The sequence below is a fragment of the Gymnogyps californianus genome, chromosome Z (genome assembly GCF_018139145.2).
Source record: "Gymnogyps californianus isolate 813 chromosome Z, ASM1813914v2, whole genome shotgun sequence".
NCBI classification, from domain to species: domain Eukaryota; kingdom Metazoa; phylum Chordata; class Aves; order Accipitriformes; family Cathartidae; genus Gymnogyps; species Gymnogyps californianus.
The window spans coordinates 47,835,980-47,849,700 of NC_059500.1; the positions used below are offsets into that span (position 1 = coordinate 47,835,980).

General features: G+C 41.1%; 1 protein-coding gene across 1 annotated transcript in view; it reads right to left on the reverse strand.

Moving 5' to 3' along the window:
* Positions 1 to 12,344, reverse strand: part of DENND4C (DENN domain containing 4C) — a 77,485-nt gene extending 65,141 nt beyond the window's left edge. The window contains exon 1 of the mRNA XM_050913750.1: positions 12,299 to 12,344. The gene's annotated coding sequence lies outside the window, so the exon portion shown is untranslated. The remainder of the gene's footprint in view (positions 1 to 12,298) is intronic.
* Between the last annotated feature and the right edge of the window lie 1,377 nt (positions 12,345 to 13,721).

The window sequence follows — 13,721 nt, forward strand, 5'->3', positions numbered from 1 at the left end:
GGTAAGAAATTCCTATGAAAGCAAAGGCACCAAGCCTAGAAAAAATTCGATGAAACAGATGCCTTCCCCCCCCCCCCCGTACAAAAAAGTTTTCAGAGCACCAGTCCTGCAAACTGTGAATGTTTGAGAACAAAATCACTTCTGCTTTAAGCTCCTGAAATGTCAAACACAGCTCTACAGTTAATGCTGAAAAACAAACTTTATTTTATGAATCGATTAAATAAAAAAATCTTAACATTAAATTAACAGATATACTTAAAACCCAAAGATCAAAGGCTAAAACACCACAGGCGGGAAACAAAAAGATCTTTTTCACACTTTTAACTATGACTTCTATGACAGCTAAAGACATCCATAGTTCTTTAAAACTTGACTAAGACAGATACTTGGTACCTCTCTGGCGATTTGTTACTGACATTTTCATGAGAGCCACTAACAAATACACCATTCATATAATGGGAAACAGGTGTCTGTATTATTCCAACACAGTTTTCCTTTTCAATTTCAAACCGTGGGCTTTGAAATGATGCAATAGTGTGCTTCATAGGAAGAAGCGGTGGTGAGGAAATGAACTGATTTTTGCAAATCCAGTATCGTAATAAGAGATAATTACATAGCAATTCTCTAGTTTTGTAAGGCATATACAGTTTGCCACTTAAGCATCAATTTTGTTACTGAGAAGCCTTACAGCTTTTCAGACCTGTTTTAGAAACAAATGGAGAACATTTTAAAACAATTTCGCCCTTAAACAAAATATATTCTTGTTCTCCATTACTCTGAATTTTCTTTGCATTTTCTATGTTTCCTGTCCTGTATGCAATTCCTTGGATTGCTGGAGCAAAAGTTATCAAAGGAAGGGAGGAAATGAGTCACAAATTTTCATCTTTATATTTATTAAATTGGAATTATTCAGAAAAGACACGAAAGCAAACTACTAACAATTTAAGATTCTGTCTTAGGAAGCAGAACTGTGCTTTTAGTCTGATTTTTTTCTAATAGTCAGCAAACCCAGTTACCATTGCTATAAAACAGTGGCACAATAATGTTAACATATAAATGGTTTTATCAAACATAACAGCTTTCAGAAGCAAAGTTTTGCAATAGCAATTTGAACAGCTACTTATGAATTATAAATGACTGAAAATATCACTAGGTTAATGGACCCAGTAATCCAGGATGCTCAGGAGTATGAAAATGCCCCCCCCCGAAAAATCCTAAGTGGAGAAAAAAAGAAAAATAAAACCAACACAAAACAACAAAAAAACAAACCCAACTCCAGAGTATCTCTACCATATTCAACAGTTCAGGTTTTCCTATTGTACAGTAATTTCAAGTTGTCCAATGGTATAAAAATTGGAGCAGTTACAGACATGTGAGGCCAAAAACCAAATTGTGAAGTGACCTACAGAGTCTGGAGGAGAAGCAGCTGGAATCAATGAAGGCAAGTTTGGTACCAGTAAACTAAGTTCTATCGCCAAGGACAGAAAACAGAAATGGAAAAGATGTGAGAATGGAAGAATGATAATGTGCAAGCAGTCCAGCTACGCTGATTTAATAAACCAGTTTAATCTTGTTTCATCAGTGTTGTACGCAAACTGTTCTTTCACATAATAGAAGATGGCAACTACTCCAGAGGCTGCAAAGAAAGTAGTCGAAGAGAGAAAATTAAATAATAATAATAATGGTTCTCAGAGCAAGGGAAGTACTTTATAAAATGCACTTACTGCCCCAGTTGCAAGCTTTAAAGGTTAGCCATGCTCAGTATTATGTAATGAGTGAAACATCTGCAGCCCTGGAAACATTCTTTGTCAGAGAACTCTTTCTGTAACTGGAAACTCCACTGGAACAAAGCCAAATATAGTAGCTGAAACAAAAATAAAACAGTGAAGAAAAAGTCAAGAGACAATAGTCCAGTGGTTAAGTGCCTTCTGGGAGCCCAAATCTCCTAGATTGCTTTTCGTAGTTTTCTTGGTGCCCTTTTTTGGTTGGGGTGAGGCCGTACTATGTTTTGGTTTTGAGAGGTCAAAGGAGAGAAGAAAAGATGTTCTGTTTCAAGTCCAGCTGAGAGGTTACTCAAAGTAAGCTGTAAGAGTTTGAGATATTCTCTTTCTTGTTGCTCTCTCTGCTAAGCGTTGAAATAGTTAAGTATTAGCATTGAAACTACTTTGCCAGAATCTCCAGTGACAGATTTGCCAGATCACAGAATCATGCTTTGATTTAATTTTTGTTAGCTGCCTACAATACAATCAGCCATATGCTGCTTGAAATCGTCTCCTAAGGGCTCCACAAATCCAGACTGGAAAACCCATTCACTGTTTTTGAGGAACATGATTCTCCTCATTTTTATCTTTCGGGAAAAAAAATGCTGCAGGAAGACATTCTTCTCTGTAGGTCTCTCCATTGACAGCTTTATCACATCAAACACAGGCTGCTTCATCAACACTTTCAGAGCCTCACAGCCTATCCCCACCCCACTGAACACCTTTCCTGACTATCAAGAGGATGACTCCCATTTCTGGTTGGCCTATGACACCAGCCTCAAATCCCTCAGTTTCATGTCAGCATTTTCATTCTTTCTCGGCTGCTTTTCAAGCTTGGCAGGAGCTTATTAACACTTCAGAAGTCTGTATTTTAATCCTCTTGCCAACTCCTCATTAAGAAACTCTCTTTTGCCAAGATGGCTTTAAAAAGTCCAAACCACAGGCTTGACAGCACTTAGAATATTCATGCTTTTGGTCTTACGCTGCAGCAGTGAGAACCTTACAGGAGGAACTGTCTTTTTGCTCTTTATGCTGCACCAGGAATACCTGGTGCACACAGCAGCATCTGCAGCAAATGTGGAAAGCGTGCAGGCTAGGCCTCCGACTAACCCCTCTACACCAGTCACTTGGCAGGTCACCTTGCAATGAAGTTACTACAAACATAAATCACATGTAAAAAGCTTAGGCAGCAGTATGGTTCCTGAAGACTTATGCCCTCAACTTTCGTAAGTGTTTTCTGTATTGTCAAATGTTTTAGCAAAACTTTCTAAAGACAAGGTCTTTGCTTAGTATCTTAGCTTCTCTTCCCATTCCTAGATAAAGGCTAATAGAAAAATGGATCATAGTAAGAAAGTGCATTAACTGTCAACAATTGCCTCCATGTCTCTTCTAATTTATTTTAAAGAATATTCACAAGAGGACCCATGCAACCACACCCCAGTCCAGTCACACCTCCAAAAGCCAGAAGAAAACGGACCAAAGCCACCTAAAGGATAGTAAAGCTATCCTAATATTAAAAGTACGGAAATGGAAAAACATTCACAAATAAAAGTCAAGTGGACTGTGTATCTGCAAAAGCATACATGTAAAGTGATTGAAACTCATGACTACAACTCTTGCTCCAGAATAAACATAAAAATATTGCTTAAGTTTGTACTGACAAAGTTTATTTTTATCCACAGACAATAAAATTTTGTCATTCTGTGGAAAATCTGACTTGTATTTTCTTGTTTCTTTTCTGTTAAAATTTTCAGTCACTTCTGAGACAACCAGAATATCTGATTTTTACACAGAAACTCATCACAAAACCAAAAAATCTTTTTTCCCTCTGAATTCTGCAATATGTGTAAAGAAACTTATGTTTCTAACCCTTAAAAGCCCTTGTTATCAACCCTTGCTTCTTGCTGTGCTCACTTATATTCCTGAACGTATATATTCAGAACTGAGTATCTGAATCCATTAAAGCCCGTATTTCAGTGTTCTGAATGTACCTCAAATGTGAGATTATTAGAATATTAAAATTGTGTATTATATGAACTTCTGAAGAAAATACTCACAAAAAATAACATATTAGAAAGATACTACTTACATAGACAAATTTATCAATAAATATTTTCCTCCAACACTAAAAAAAGCTGTCAAAGGATAGCAAGCCTGAGATTCTCTGTCATGAAGACTTATCACTCACCAGATAGCAAGTAAATGTGAAGTTTGACATCATACAGCTTTTGATCCTTCTCATAATATTATCATCAAACACTCAGAATATCTATACTGTATTACTCAACACACTGGTTGAGTTCTCAGACAAAACACTTACAGGAAACTTGATTTTCTGGGATGCACTCTACAGATTTTAAACAGTAGAAGTGTTTAAGTCAGATCATCACTAAGAGTATACCTGCTTAGTTACAATGCAAACAGAGAGAAGCGAAGAAAAGGTTATCTTTTTTTAAATTTCAGCCAACAGTACTATCAGCCTCCAACATACTTGCCTAAAAATCTGGAGAAATATCCCTTCAGAGAGCCTAAAACTTACCTAGGGTAGGATTCTGAAAGCAAATTTAAGTATTAAGACACGTTCTCTCTTGTGCCAAGAGAAAGCAATGCAAAAAGCAACGGCAATTTACTGTTTTATATTGTTGTGCCCTTCATGTTATTACCCTTCATTATTTGCAACATCCATTTCTGTCATAATTTAACACATGCACTTGTCTTCCTATTTAAAATACTCTTCATGTGTGTTTTTATGTATTTTTTTAATACATAATGTTTTGATACATAATGTTTTTATTGATTTAGTAATACATTAGAAATGAAAAATCTGGTTTCCTAAAGCAGGCTATTACTATTGTGGACATAATTCACAATTGTTAGCATTCCTATTTCCAATTTAACCATCTAGGAATGGATTAATTCAATTTACTTCAAGGACTGATCTCAGCTTTCTCCAAATTGTTTGGAAATTCAAACAGACATCCTTTCCCAAGATTTGTTCCTACATAACTTACACAAACAGCACAGTCCCATCACTCTACCCAATGCTCAGTTGCTGTGGCATGCACAAAACGTTTGAGACCCCTACATTCATTTCTCTGCACAGGGTGGAGTGGAATTCACAATTTCTCCCTTTGCAAAAAAAAGTATGGCAGCCCTCACAATCTGCTCCCAAGCATACGGTAGTGGAACCTCCTCATTCTCCTCCACTGATATTGCTCCGTTGTACACTTGAACGTATTACTGGCTCTGGGAAGAGGCAGGTGGGACGATAGGTACGTAGTCAGAGGATTTAGCTGAGAGGTGGGCTACCAGCATTTCAGTCCCTGCTCAAAAGAAAGGGCATCACACAGCCCTCTATAGCACAGTTTTAATGCTTTATACTCTTTTTTTTTTCCCCCCTTCTTCCTCTGTCATTTTTTAACACATCTAGGGCAGCATCAATACTCCATACAGACAAAAAGAACAGGGATACAAATGGAGTGATATAAGATAACTTTGCACTTACCAACCTGGACAACTCAAATGCAAAGTATTTCAACTCAGACATTCAATCTGGCAAGCATACCAGTTAAGGATAAGATTTTTAAAAAGGTACAAGAGACAATTAGGCACTTGAGGCTCAAAGCAGTTTCCCTTCTCAGATTTATGCATCATCTCGCTATTAATACAGCTAGGAAAACAGTTTAAAATTAGAGGAGTGACTTATTAAATAAGATTTTTTTTTCCCTAGCAGAATCAGTTAGATCAAAGAGACTAAGGAGAGGTTTTCACTGTACATCTGAATCTCACAGAAGAAAGAAGAAAAGCTGTAAATGTCTTTGTGCAGGATTTGTTCTGTTCTCTTTAAAATACACTGAAATGTCACATTAGTCATTACATTCACGGTGAATGAGTCATCATAACCCAAAGGAACTTAAGGCTTTCACATGTAATTATCTTGCAAGAAGATGCCTACAAAAAAGTTCAAAGCAGAAATGCAACAAAGTATATATATCAGAGTTTGAAATGACGCTGCCTTTTTAAGAAAGCAGGCATCACATACTGTGCCTTTTTTCAAAGGTAAACTTTCTACTTGGTCTACCCAATCCTGAACAACATACTCCTTTTATTATACATAACATAGGTTTGGTTTATTCCCAGGAGAACTGTACCAGCATAGCCAGGAGTGCACTAAAGAATTCTGCTCTTCAGAGACATATAGGTATTCTGGTATAAGCCCCTGTGTATGTACACCACCACCTGCAAAACCAATTTTTCGTTTGCAAAGTGTGTTCTGTTTACGACTTGTGATTTTCTTGTATCAGTATAACTTCAAATCTGCCTACATAGTTTATTAGTATTGGAAAACTTTAGTGATATGCTTATACTTCATCCACGTAACAAAACATAAACAGTCCTATACGGGGAGAATTACTACTCAAAGCCTAAGGCATAACTAAAAGAAAAAAAAAAGAAAAAGAAAAAAGCTAAGTAAGGATGCATCCCCAAGGTTATGCAAGAATTCAAGGTGGGAAGAAATTCAAGTCTTTCACTGATGATTCTAACTGCAAGAATTCACTTTGAGTCAAGTAAACATTGTACAGGAGACATGTAGACTTGCTCTTTCTGGTTTCATCAAAACTTTGAGAAAACAGTAACATGTTTATGCAGTTAGGAAGTTTTTGCTTTTATGTCCTGCTCATCCTTTAATATTCGGAACCGAAAACAAACCTGGATGTGACCAATAAGAGGCATACTGCTCCCATTCATTAACAAACCACATCTATACATCACAGTGGTTTATGACTTAGAAAGCTACAAGAAAATGACTTGTACTCTTCCTCCTCCTGCCAAATCCAAATTTTATTCATAGATGTTTGTGGGACCTATTCAGAAAACTAAACTTAACCTCACATGGTTAGCTTTCCTAGGTTCCTTCTACAGGAAGTGGAAGAGGAGCTTCAAATGGTAATTGAGAACACCTGAAGTCAGGTTTTCATTGGGAATTACCCCCTAAAAAGTAAGCGGTGGATAACAGGGGAAGAAGGGAGCTGAGAAAGATGGGTCTCCCTAGGCTAAAATTAACTTCTATCAGTATCCCTCTTCAGTCACATCTTTGGTGGTTTCAGAAGCTTAACAGATACAAGACACATATGTTTTACATACATTAAACATTTCTCAGGCTATCCACATCCTTGAAAGTATTTCCTCTGGCAAACACACAGCTTATTTTTTATGATTTGTTTTAAGGTAACCTGCAAAAGATATTGTCTATGGCTTCAAAAAAAAACCCCCAAACCTCAGTGTACTTAAGTTCATATTAACTTCAAACACAACAATTTTCTGCCACTTACACCTAGATACCCAGCAGTTTATATTCTCATTAGGGTCCTTCATTACTTAAAACGTTACTGGGAGTACTCAAGCATCAAGAAAACAATGAAGGCATAGATACAAAAGACTCCCTAGTCTAGGCGAGCTGCTGCTGTTATTTCCAAGGGCGGCTGGCTGATCAACTGTTGAGAACTGGCCACACCGGTTTTCATATTTTGCAATAATCCCATTCAATGATTAGAGTAACCAACTGAATAACCTGTTGCTGTGACTCAGGAGTTTACCTTATTTTTCCTTTTTGTAACTTTCTCTTAGATCGAGACGGATATCCTGTAGAAGTTTCAGGGCTTAACTATACAGCCATAGAGGCCTTGATTTCTTGCTTTTTCTGAAACATTAATTAAGTGCTTGAACTTCTTTTTCTTTCATACACTGCTCCTAGGTAGCTCCTCTCCGTTGTGGTTCTCTTTCTGCCAACTTCTACCACACTTTTATCCCTTCTTAAAGCAGAAAGACACAGTTTACACATTATATAGACATGGCTGGAGGATATCTTGCTTGCAAGACTTCTACCTATGTCAGGTTTCTTATCTGGGTGAAAGTATAGTTTCTTCCCCAGAGAATAACAAAGAAGGCTGGAGCCATGTTACGTGAGACCAGGAATAGCAGAACTAGGTTGCCCAACAGGGGAAGGAAAGAAAAAAAAAAAAAAAAAAAGGTGAAAAAAAAAAAAAGTCTTGCTTTCACCAGTCACACAATGCCTCAACATGAAAGACTTGCAAAGGGGAAGAAGAGCACTGAAGAATGCATCAGTGGCTAGACTTCAGTTTAAGCATTACTGATCAAAGACTGTAATTAATTATAAAGGCAAAAGCTATCACTGAAATGTGTAGGTTCGGAGAGAAAGCAAAAACATGGGGTTCTTTGCCTCTCTGGTGAAAAATGGCTAAGCTTTGTAGTAGAGCTGCAATTTGTTCACAACTGGAAAACATTTTCGTTTCAAGAGGAAGAAAGCTTCTACTACTTTGGAGACTGGTAATTGTAAACTCAGCTTTTGCTGCCAGAACTGAACAACTTAATTTGCAAGTCAATCCCTGATTTACACTATTTTTACCATCTTTTAGACAGAAAAACACAGGCTTTTGGTTGATGCTTGAAAAGCATCAAGTCTCTTTAGAGAGGTTTTTGAGAGTAAAGGAAAGGAACTGAAGTGCCACAAAATGTGAAGATTAAAGCAGAATAAGGCAAAACTGGCTCAATGCATTTAACTGAAACAAAGCAAATGGAATGTTTAATGACATGCAAGCCAATCTTTAGGCAAGAAATCATGGGTATGATTTTACTGTTCTCTGTATCAACAACCTTGAGTTTGCTGCTCTTCAAAAACAAAGATCACATGCATAAACAGAGAACATCATTATAATCTTTGCTATTATGAAAAACGTTTTCAAGTTTCCTGTCTGCCGAAGCAAACAATAAACATCAGGACCACATTTATACCCTTGAAGCGCCTGTAAGCAGAAACAAAGGACTAGAGTGCAATATTAACCAAGACAAAACTTTCTGCTCTATTCAAGCTTGGAATGCATAGCATAGTGTAACTGTATTCCTGAAACTTTAGAATAAGTAATTCTGTATGCGCACATTTTGTGACAGACACAGTTACAAGAATAACTGAACATGCAACAGTCACACTCCACCAGAACCTATGCTGTAGTCCAGAAACAGTCTTGAACTAACTAACTTCGCTTCTAACAACCATTTGCACAGAGGTCAGAGTTGTGAGCCTTTATCTCCACAAATTTGCAGAAAGCAAGCACTCTCATTATCATCATGGGGATGAAGTATTTCCAACAACACTACTTTTTTGTCCAACAGGAAAGAAGCAGCAGAATTTCTGCATAACCGCGGGCAACAACTTTGAGAGAGGGATGATTTTTGTAGCAAGACAGAAGCTCAAAAGTAGATCAAAAAATCCAAAGACTTCAGTTTACACTCTGAAGCACTATAGGAGGAAAGCAGGTCTCATGCTGCACAGTGCAGCGAACTGATTCTCATTTTACAGATTCGAATAAGCAGTAATGGACAACTATCTGGCAAGTCACATTGGAAGCAAATTAATAACTATGACTATGATCCCCATTAACTATTTTAGAGGTCACCTACACCAAGATCTTCAGTATCTTGAATATTATTCAAGAAAGCAGCATGCTGAACGTGGGTAATCCATGCCTTGGGATGACTAGCAAGCACAGAAAAAAAATAAAGTTCTACCAGATAGATTCCTACAGTACAAGCTACCTTTAAAAAAAAGATGCCAGATTTAGAGGTTACAGGTGCTTTTCATTGTTATTTCAGTCAGAAGGCTAAGTCAGTCAGAAAAGGAGACACTGCTACATGAAACCAGTAAGATGATGACCAAACATTAGCATATGGCTGCCATTGAAATTTGTCTGAAAGCTTAACAAATAAGACATCTGATCTTACATAACAATCAAAAGACTACATTACCTTCCTCTTCTAACTTTGGCAATATACCTTTCCTACCTCATTCTACCGAGACTTTTTTCCTATTATAATTTTAAGCAAACCCAGACATGTGCATCAAGGCTAACACTAGAACTTATTTGTCCTTAAAGCATATGGAGGTTGAATTCCAAATTCAATTCTCCACTGGTCAAAGGTAGACCTAAGAAAGAACGAAGCTTAAAAAGATACTACTTCAAGCACTATATTGCAACAATATGTAGCACTGCTACTCCAAATTAGAATTCATACATGTTGAGTCAGAGGGAGATTATCCATACCAGCATTTGGATATCCCAATTTTGCTCAAGTCAGATCACTTTCATTCAAAAAAATACAAAAGTTGATCGGAAAGAAATCCCTCACACAATCTTCAAACAAGAAAACAAACATGTAAGACATAGTCCAAGAAGATCTCATTACGTTTACTTTGGGCTATAGAGAGCTCAACTTTAACCTAAGAAGGAACAACCAAATGTAACATTATACTTACCCATAAGTATTTAAGAAAATGCCCGTCTTAATTTATATTTTTTTTAAATCCAATTTTTGAGATTTTACTAGTAATAAGTGTCTAAGTGTGCTAGTAACCATTTTAACATAGAAGTCAGAAGTCATGTAGGCAAGCTAATATTTACATTTCTGGTTTCTACTGAACTCTTTCATTACACCACTCAAGACAGAATGCATTACTAGCATTTCATATCCACTGGAACGGTAAAAAGCAGCCTGTCAGCCAATTATTAAAAAATATTCTTAAGAGAGACTTACAGTCACATTTATAATAAAAGCATTCTCAAGCTATCTAACAGTTTTGATTTTTTTTAGTTCGTGACCCTTGTGCTAAGCATTTGAAATATATATGCTAGTCTGGTGAGTCACTTAAGTTTGGTCATGACTGCTTTTCACAAAAAAACACAAATAAAAATCCTTTCATTTTCCACACAGGTATGAAGTAATTTGCATTCCATCACTATTTTTTCCCCAAGAACACAGAGAATGTTTACTGCCTTAACTTCTAACATGCTACCTTAAAAAGAGCGACACAAAAAATTTTACTAACTTTGTGTTTAGTGTACACAAGAAAACAGCCAACAAAAGTAACTAAAAGCAAATCATTTTCTTTTACTAGCATGTCCATGTACAGGCTCAAATTTAGCTCGGTTAAAAACATCGTAATACACCAAGAAAACACTACAGAAGTCACCAGAAGTCACACTAACACAGCTTACAGAAAAAAAGAAAGATCAAACATCCTGTTTGTTTACAAGCTAAGCCCTCACACAGATCTAAAAGTTTAGCCAGAGGCATTAAGTTTGAAATCAGCACAACAATCCATGTTTGCAACATGCTTGATCTTAACAGCAAAAGAGAAACTTGCATTAAAAAGACTGGTATAGAACAGGCATTTAATTTAGATTTAATATAATTTTGTTCATTTTTTGCATCCTTTCTGAGACTGCAGCATCAACAATATGTTAAGTTGTGCTTGGACACTTCAGAAGAACATGTTTGGCATTAACAGCACAGTTAATCAGCTTACATCACATTTAAAGCTTCTGACAGCTTCTGTAAATACTTTTTCCCTCTTTGACATATGAAGGCCCTAGCATATCATCAGATCCTGTTGCTACACAGATTATCTAGTCATGCAGCGAAGACACATCAGATATCCCCAGATGATAGCACACATTGATTAAAAGTTATGGCTCTAGCTTTTTTTTTTTTTTAAATCTGCAGAACTAAACTTTAAGTATTATAACGTCTTACTGATACGATCAGCTTCCAAAACATAGCGTGACTATTAGTAATGGTGCCTTTATCACCGGGTCGCGAGGCAGGGAGGGGAGGGACGACCCCTGCTATTCAAACATCCTTCTAACAGCCATGACACCGCTGTTCACGATCTCCATTTCGGCACAGATAAGAGTAAGCCCTGACAGCCCAGAAGCGCTAACACTTCACTGCAGACACAGCGCCCTAAGCGCCCGGGGGCCTCGCTGCCGCCCGAGCACTGCCCAGCAGCTCGCCTCGCCTCCGTCTCCCGCAAGGGTTAAATCCGCTGACGCCGCGGCCTAGGGGAGGAGCCGGAGCATGGAAAAGGAGAGAAAAATGGAGAAATAAAGGAGGAAGCTGCCCGGGGACTCACCTGCAGCGCCTGCCACCTGCGCCGCCCCCCGCCGCCGTCCCCCTCCGCCGGCGGCCGCGGCAGGCCGAGCGCCGCCCGGAGAGCCTAGCGCTCCCCGAGGGACGGCCGCGGCGGACCGGAGCAGGGAATTTAACAATAATCATTATAATAGTTAAAATAAAAAAGCTCAAAGAGCGCCTCCGCCCTCCCGGCCCCGCGCGGTGCGGGCTAAGGGCTAGCCCCAGCGCGGAAGTTCTGCCGGAGCCGGGCAGGGAAGGAAGGAGCCCTTCCCAGGGAGCGACTCGGCGCCAGGGGAACACCCTGAACCTCCTTCCCTCTCCGGCGGGGAGGGAAGTTTCCTCCGGAGGTGGAAGAGGAGAGGGAAGGGGCCGGGGCGAGGAGAGGGGTCCCCCGGCCGGAGTGCCGGCTTCCTGCCGCGCCCCGAGGAGGGGGCGGTGGAAGGTGGACGAGGCGCCAGGTCCATCGCCCGCTCCCCGCCTGTCAGGCCCCCTCCCTCCCTGCCTGCCTGCCTGCCTGCTTGCTTGCCTTCCTCCCTCCCGCGGCCGCTCACCTGCCGCCGGCTCGCTCGCCGACAGCCGCCACCCGGCGCCCCTCGTCCGCCCAACGGTAGCGGCGCTCCCGGCTCGGAGCTTCTCCCCGGGCCCACCGCCTCCTCAGGAGCCGCCGGACCCGCCGCCGCTCCTGTTTGGGGAGGAAGCGGCCACCATGTTACTTTCTCCCCCGCAAACGCCTACAGGCGGGTCCAGGGCCCGCCCCGAAAGGAGGCGGTGGCGGCGGCGGCGGCGGCGGCGGGGCAGGGGAGCGGGAGCGGGCGCGCAGCGCGCCCAGAGTCGCTGCTGCGGCCAGGGGGCGCCCGCGGGCGGCGGCCGCCGGGAGCCGTCGGGCTGCGTCAGGGGGAGCCCGGCGGTCGGCAGCCTCGGCTGCCTCGGCCCCGCGGCTCCGGCACCTGCGTGCCTGCCTGGGCCCCGCGGCGGGGAGGCGGAGGGTGTGCGTGAGGGAGAGGGGGCTGGCTCGGGGGGCCCCTCTAGGCAGGCAGCGGGGTGGGGGTTAAGGATCTGTGGGGTGCCGTCCCCGGCTGGCGCTAGCCTGTGCCCCAGCTGGGGCTTCTGTGAGGTGTTGGTTTGTACCAGGAAAAAAAAAAAATGTCAGAAAAGGACCTCGGCAGGTCATTCCAGCCATCAGCCCAGGCAAGGCTGCTCGCTCCGTGGGTGATTCTCATCATCCAAATAGTGCTCAGTGTGTTTTCTGTAAGGTGGGAAGCTGTAGTGGTACAGAGAGGTTCAGAGGGGCATGCCTCAGTCCTGGAGAGGCCAGGAGCGCATTTCGTTTAAGTTGTAAGGGAGCAGTTGTGTCAGTTGAATGTCTGTAACTCCATGGGGCCTGGTGGGATTCATCCCAGAGTACTGGAGGAGGTAGTGGATGTTACAGCAAGACCCCTCTCAAGCATCTACCAAAGGTCTTGGGAGTCTGGGGAGGTCCCTGCTGACTGGAAGCTAGACAATGTTATTGCAATTTACCAGAAGGGTGTGAGGGAAGACCCAGGAAACTACAGACCTGTTAGTCTAGCCTTAGTACCTGGAGAAATTATGGAGAAGATCCTACTGGGTGCTACTGAAAGGCATTTAAAGCACAATGCAATCATCAGCCCCAGTCAACATGGGTTCACAAAGGGAAGGCCCTGTCTAACTAATTTGATATTCTTCTGTGATAAGGTCACCCGCCTAGTGGGTGAAAGGAAAGTGGTGGATGTAGTTTTTCTGGATTTTAGTAAGGCTTTTGATACTGTCCCTCACAGCATCCTTCTGGACAAGTTGTCCAACTGTGAGATGAGGGGGTTCACGGTGCACTGGCTGAAGAACTGGCTGGATGGCAGGGCTCAAAGGGTTGTAGTGAATGGGGCTACATCTGGCTGGCAACCAGTCACCAGCAGTGTTCCTCAGGGTTCAATTCTAGGGCCAGTTCTATTCAATATA